Source organism: Pipistrellus hanaki (genome assembly GCF_964339955.1).
Source record: "Pipistrellus hanaki genome assembly, chromosome: 2".
Classification (NCBI taxonomy): Eukaryota; Metazoa; Chordata; class Mammalia; order Chiroptera; family Vespertilionidae; genus Pipistrellus; species Pipistrellus hanaki.
Genome location: NC_140504.1, coordinates 110605766 through 110611765, shown reverse-complemented (window position 1 = coordinate 110611765; position 6000 = coordinate 110605766). Strand labels below are relative to the sequence as shown.

Below are 6000 nucleotides of genomic sequence, written 5' to 3'. Positions count from 1 at the left end.
TTCACCGAGTTAGCTGAGTTTAAGCCATCAAAGCTCAGGCCTTGCAGGCTGCAGAATAACTTTCTCCTCCACAATTTCCAGGGTCCTGCTGAGTTCTGGTCATTCTAGCCCCGCTCACGCCCCCCGCGGTCCTCGCCCCGCCCCCGCAGCCCTCGCCCCACCCCGCGGTCCTCGCCCCGCCCCCGCGGCCCTCGCCCCGCCCCCGCGGCCCTCGCCCCGCCAGGGCCCATCGCAGACTCGGCGCTCGGCTGCCCGGTGCATCGACTCTCTCGGCGCTCCGAGAGGGCGGAAGTGGAGGCTGGCGGTTGGGGGTCGCCGCCCCACAGCTTTTCCCGGAAGCGGCTGGGACCCTGTGGAGCTGCTGGAGGGGCAGCTGGGAGGTCAAGGTACGTGTCGAACCCGGATGCCCTGGCGGCGGCGAGCCAGTTTCCGAAGAGACGGATGGGAGCGGCTGTCGGCCCGAGCCGATCGTCATCCTCTGTCCGACCGGGAGGAGAGTCTGGCTGCCGCCTGCGCCCAGTGGGGCCGGGCCTGGGACTCTGTCCTGCCCCCTGCGCCAGGGCCACCGAGTTAGGTCTGAGGATGTGTCTGTCGGTGCTGGGCGAGCGGTAGGCGCGGCTTGCACCCATGTGCCACAGGTTAGGGCTACACTGGGCATTTCCCAGGCGTCTGTCACAGTCGTAGCATTGCCAGCTGGCGGCTCCGGCTCCCCTGGAGGTAGGTGCTGTTGCAGAACCAGCCCAGAGCGGTGGGTGACCTGTCAGGTCCTATCCGCGGGAGCTGCCCCAGACCTGCCGCCGGGCTCCGGAGCCGGCTCCCCGCTCAGTAACTCGCCCACAGACCTGGCGGCGCCGGGCCCGCCCTCCAGGGACTTAGTATGCGGATACTTCCTCAATTCCAACAAACACTTCTTGAAAGGAAATAAGCTAGTTTTAATCATTGAAGGCTAATCATACCAATAAGTATGAGAAAATTTGTTTTATTGTTTTTCGAGTCTGGGAAAACTTAAAAAATACTCTAAAAATCAGCCACAGGTTAATGAAATCATTGGGTGCACTGTATTGGAAAGCTGCTATCAATTCAGGCTAATATGGATGGACCTATTTTCTAATAGTAACACTGTTTCGTTTGTGTTAGTATATTCTGGGCAGGCTCCGTGTACCAGACTACTAACAAAGGAACTGAAACCCAGAAACTTCCCCAGGGTCACTTGTGTACTCAAAGGTATTGAATCAAGGAGGATGATGTGTGCTTACTATATAAATGTTCTGTTAGATTTAAGAAGAAACTAATTTTAAGCAGAGAAGCAGAGGATTCCCCATTGTAACTAGGTACAATGATAGGAAGTTTCACAAATGATTTTTTCCTTGTCAGGCATTTAATTTCCTGTACTGAACATCATTTTGAATATTCTCTTTCGAGAAGACCACTGTTAACTTGCTAAGTTAAGTTTACATTCCATATATTTGAGAGCATGTTATATAAATCTTATGGGAAAAGAAATTGGTACTTGAAAAACTTTGCAAAGGCAGTCTTCTAGTAAAGGACTTTTGACAATTTCGAGGGTCAGGCCGGATCAGACGGTAGAAGAAATGATGCTCAGTTACTTTTTCACCCATTCTCTAGCTTACTCCTCTTCGTCTAGCCAGGATTCCTAGTTTAGCACTGACGGCAGAGTAGGAGCTTAAGTGTTTACTGAATGGATAATTTTTGGCCATTGATAAGTAGAGAGGATTTTGAAATGAACTAGAATGTGAAATAGCATTAATCATAGTGCTAAGGAGAATGCTAGAGTGTAGATTGTTCTTAGACTTCAGGGAACCTGGCCACGTGTCCCCTGGAGTGGCTGGTGAAATCCAGTGGTGTAGTAGTGTTCAGTTGTAATCACACAATTCTATATTTATGTTAATTTAAAATAATTATTATTGATATAAACACAAAGTAATTGTTAAGAAATTACGAATCTTGAAGGTGTGGACACACTTAGAGGTATCCTAGGACCTCAGTTTGAAAATTACAGTCAGAAGTATTTTGGGTTAGTAGTGAAAGCAACCACCGATCTGCTTTCTAGCCTGGGCTGTTTCTTAGCCTCTTTGGGCTGCAGTCTCCATTTTCCTATAATTAGAAAATACATAAAACTAGATTATTTTTCATAGTTTTTTCTGCTTTGAAGTTTTCCAACTCTGAATCCTATAATCACTTAGCATTTGTCATATCCCTGTGTTATGATAAGTCTTAGGGGCTATAGTTATTGCTGATATTTACATATCTGTCAAAAGATTAAGTTCTTGCTGGACAAGGATTAGCCTCAGTCATTTTTCTAACTACCAGTTTTAGCATATGCCTGACACACATTGGGAATAAAATAATGTTAGCTTAGATTCAGAAGGGGCATTTTTTCCATTTCAAAGAATAGCTAAAAACTAAACCATAGTATTGCCTGTAAGTAGAGCAGGAATTCAGAGAAGGGAACAATCTGTTGAGGTAGAGTAACTGGGAAGGCTTCATGGAAGTCAGAGCCTGGTGGGAAGGATGTGGCCTTCAGAGGGAAGGTAGATGAACATCTGGGCAGCACACCAGGACTAAAGGCCCACTGACTGGTAGGTAAGTGATGCATTTTGAATTATGGAGTGACTTGAAGGCCAGGAACAATAATTTGAAACTGACTGATTGGGCTCCCTCCCACCACTTTAAAATTATATTAGGTTTGCTCAAAAACTTGATGTACACTTATTAACATAATATGGGGGGTGGGACCTTACAGTTTGCTTTAGTTATGATTTTGGTTTTAGTAATTCCTTCTACTTACTATTTCCCACTTACAGAAAATCTGGCTGCAATAATGGAAAGAACAGTGGACACCAGGATTTAGGAATCCTGGATTTTAGTTAATTAGAATATAAACTGCACCACGTGGACCCAAGCATGCCTTTGTTACCTGGAACAAAGTACCTGGCACAGAGCATAACTTCGTTATTTGGCACAAAGTTAGCATTAGTAATCACTGTGCAACACTGAGTGAGTTCTCCCTTTGCTATTTGCTAGTTGTGCTGCCTTTGGCAGGTTTAGCCCTTGGCTTCATCAAAATGAATTTTTTAGGCCTCTTTCACTTACATAGTTCAGTGGTTTTGGTTAGTTTATGATTTTCTCTTTTAATATGTTTTTATATTGATTTCAGAGAGAGGAAGGGAGAGGGAAAAAGAGAGAAATATCAGTGATGAGAGAGAATCATTGATCAGCTGCCTCCTGTGGTCCCCTCAGTGGGGACTGTGCCTGCAACTGGGGCAGGGAATTGAACTGTGTCCTCCTAGTACGTAGGTTGGCGCTCAGTCACTGAGCCACACTAGCTGGGCTATGATTTTCTTTTTATTGTTGATGTTATTACAGATGTTCTTTATTCCCTCCCTGCCTACCTCCCCTCTTCCCAGATGCCTCCCTTCTCTCCTTCTGGCTGCCACCACATTGTTGTCTGTGTCCAAGGAGTATGCTTATATATTCTTTGGCTATTTCTTCCCCTTCTTTCATCCCATCAACACCCCCCAACTCCCCCAAATCTCCCATCTGACATCTGTCAGTCTATACCATCTATATGTAAAAGCCTAAGCAACCATTTGACTGTTTGACTGTTTGACCAGTAGCTATGATGCGCACTGACCACCAGGGGGCAGGTGCTGAACACAGGAGTGGAAACCACAGGCATCGAAACATGGAACAGACTGATGAATCTCATAGCGGGGCTGGGGGGGTGGTGAGAAGGGAGGAGGGTAGGAAAAGATTAACCGAAGATTTTATATGAATATTAGAGGCCCAGTGCACAGATTCGTGCATGCACTGGTGGTGTCCCTTGGCCTGGCCTGTGGGTATCAGGCTGAAACCAGCCTGGTGCACGGATTTGTGCACCAGGTGGGTTCCTCAGCCCAGCCTGTGGGGATCCGAAACCAGCTCTCCAACATCTCCCTAGGGGTCCTGGGTTGTGATAGGGCACCTGGATTCTTTCAGATTGGCTCATGGTTATAATTTTGTTAACTATAATTTTGAGATGGAGCAGGAGAGAGATGATTATTATAGAAAACTGGACCAAAGAGTTCATGACCCTGTTGCTAAGACTTGTCCAACTTGTGATAGAGCTGCTGAGGAATAATAGTGTCTGAATTTATAGAAAACTGAAGGAAGTAAATTGCCATTCTTTAAAACCCTTTCTCCAGTTTCTCTGGAAGATCTGTTTTGGGGCCAGTTCAGCCCAGCCTCAAGGATCAAGTCTATCCTTGGCTAGATTGAACATGACTCAAGGAAGATGTGGTGAAATCAATAGTTTGATTATGTTGCTGGGTAGCCTGAGATACTAGTTAAGTTTATGGTCAAGACTCAGTAGGTAGCTCTGCAAACAGATTTTTGTGGAGTCCTTGAGATCCAAGATGGCTCTGGACTGGATAAGTCTACCTAGTGCTTATCAAACATTAATCTGTACACAAATGGCTAAAATGTAGATTCTGACTTAGTTGAATTGGACTGAAGTCCTAAGATTCACCTTTCTGATTTGCTCCCTCTTGATGCAAGTTTGAGTAGCATGGAGAAAGATAGGTTTTGGGAATTTTTATTTTTTTGATGTTTTTTGAGGGGAAATTTTTACTATGGCTTCATCTAAGAAAATAGTGCTTTAACATCAGGAGGCTTTCCTTGATCTTCAGTGAGTCAGAGCTTCTATATTTCCAACTCCTAGCTTTACCTGAGTTGAACCTCTGGGGTCCTGCCAGGGTAAGACACATGCACACCATTTTGTTCAGATTTCTTGTCTCCTATTTTAAAAAAATTCTTAATAGTAAAACAAATTCTAGACCTATCTTTGTGGTTAATTTTGTTGCTCTCCCTTAACTCCCTTCATATTACTGCTACTAGTTATTTTTAGTCTGAAGTTATGTAAAAATAGTACTTTGGAAAATTAAAGATTGTGACACAATGAAATATGGGAAAGTTATAAAATTAAAAACTTCAGATCTCTTTTGAATAAATACTTTAAATATACCCTGGGTGCTTCATTAAAGGAAAAGAGGCAGATGAGTTAAAACTAATATAACATAAACCTAAAAGAAAATGCATTCATTAAAGTAATTATTATAAATTATAATAATTTTTAACTTTTACTTTAATAAAATGCTTTTATAATGGTAATTTTCTCTTCTGACCTGTGATGGATAGGAGGTTAATTGATGTTAAATGGATGCTTTGTTAATCCTTCATCAACTACTAAATTGGTATGGGGGAGTACAGGTCAAGGCTACATAAGGCCATGACCAGCTTGTTTTCTCTGGGAGGTTTTTTCCTTTCTCCATACCACACATTCTGTCCAGCTGTAAGTAGAGGAGACTCTGCTCTCTCTCTTCCTCCCTCCCCCTCACTCCCTTTCCTTTTCTCACTCTCTAATCCTCTACCTCCCCAGCCCTCCCTTTTCCTTCTCCTTTCTCTGTGCTGCAGAGTGACAGCTTGTACATGTTGCGTGCAAGGAGTTCAGCTGGCGCTGTGTGGTCCCAGTGTGTGGTCTCCACTCAGCCCAGAGGCTACTAACAGGGTGGATGAGAGAGAGAGAGCAAGACTGTTTAATTTATTTCGGATGCTGGAATTGTGTCCAGAGTTTCTCCAAAGCTTGATTCCATATCTAGTAGCTTCAATCCCTTACAGCTGTGGAGCAATCTCAGCACTGCAACCAGACTCTCCCAACAGTCATTTTACATAGCATCTGCCTGTTTAAATCCCTCTCAGCTCAGAAATGTTAATGACACTGCTGAGTGCTGTGATTATTTTGCTTTCACTATGTCATATATATGGCCTTGAAGAAGTTTCATTTGAGGTAGAGCTAGAGAAGTAAAACAGGAAATTTAAGATAAAGTGACGAAGTTGATGTATTTTTAGGAATTGGGAAAGCTATTATACAAAATTTGGGTCACATTAATCCAACTCTGCTTATAAAAAAAAAGTCTGGAGTTTCATGACATATTGTCATGT

General features: G+C 43.9%; 1 protein-coding gene across 6 annotated transcripts in view; it reads left to right on the top strand.

Annotated features, from left to right (window-relative positions):
* Positions 1-228: 228 nt before the first annotated feature.
* EXOC2 (exocyst complex component 2) overlaps positions 229-6000 on the top strand; it is a 232775-nt gene continuing 227003 nt past the window's right edge. For 2 of the 6 annotated variants that reach the window (XM_084873313.1, XM_084873310.1), the window contains exon 1: positions 229-386. The gene's annotated coding sequence lies outside the window, so the exon portion shown is untranslated. Of the gene's footprint in view, positions 387-408; positions 718-6000 lie in introns of those variants that run through there. The other 4 variants (XM_084873311.1, XM_084873314.1, XM_084873312.1 and 1 more) reach the window with 4 other exon arrangements.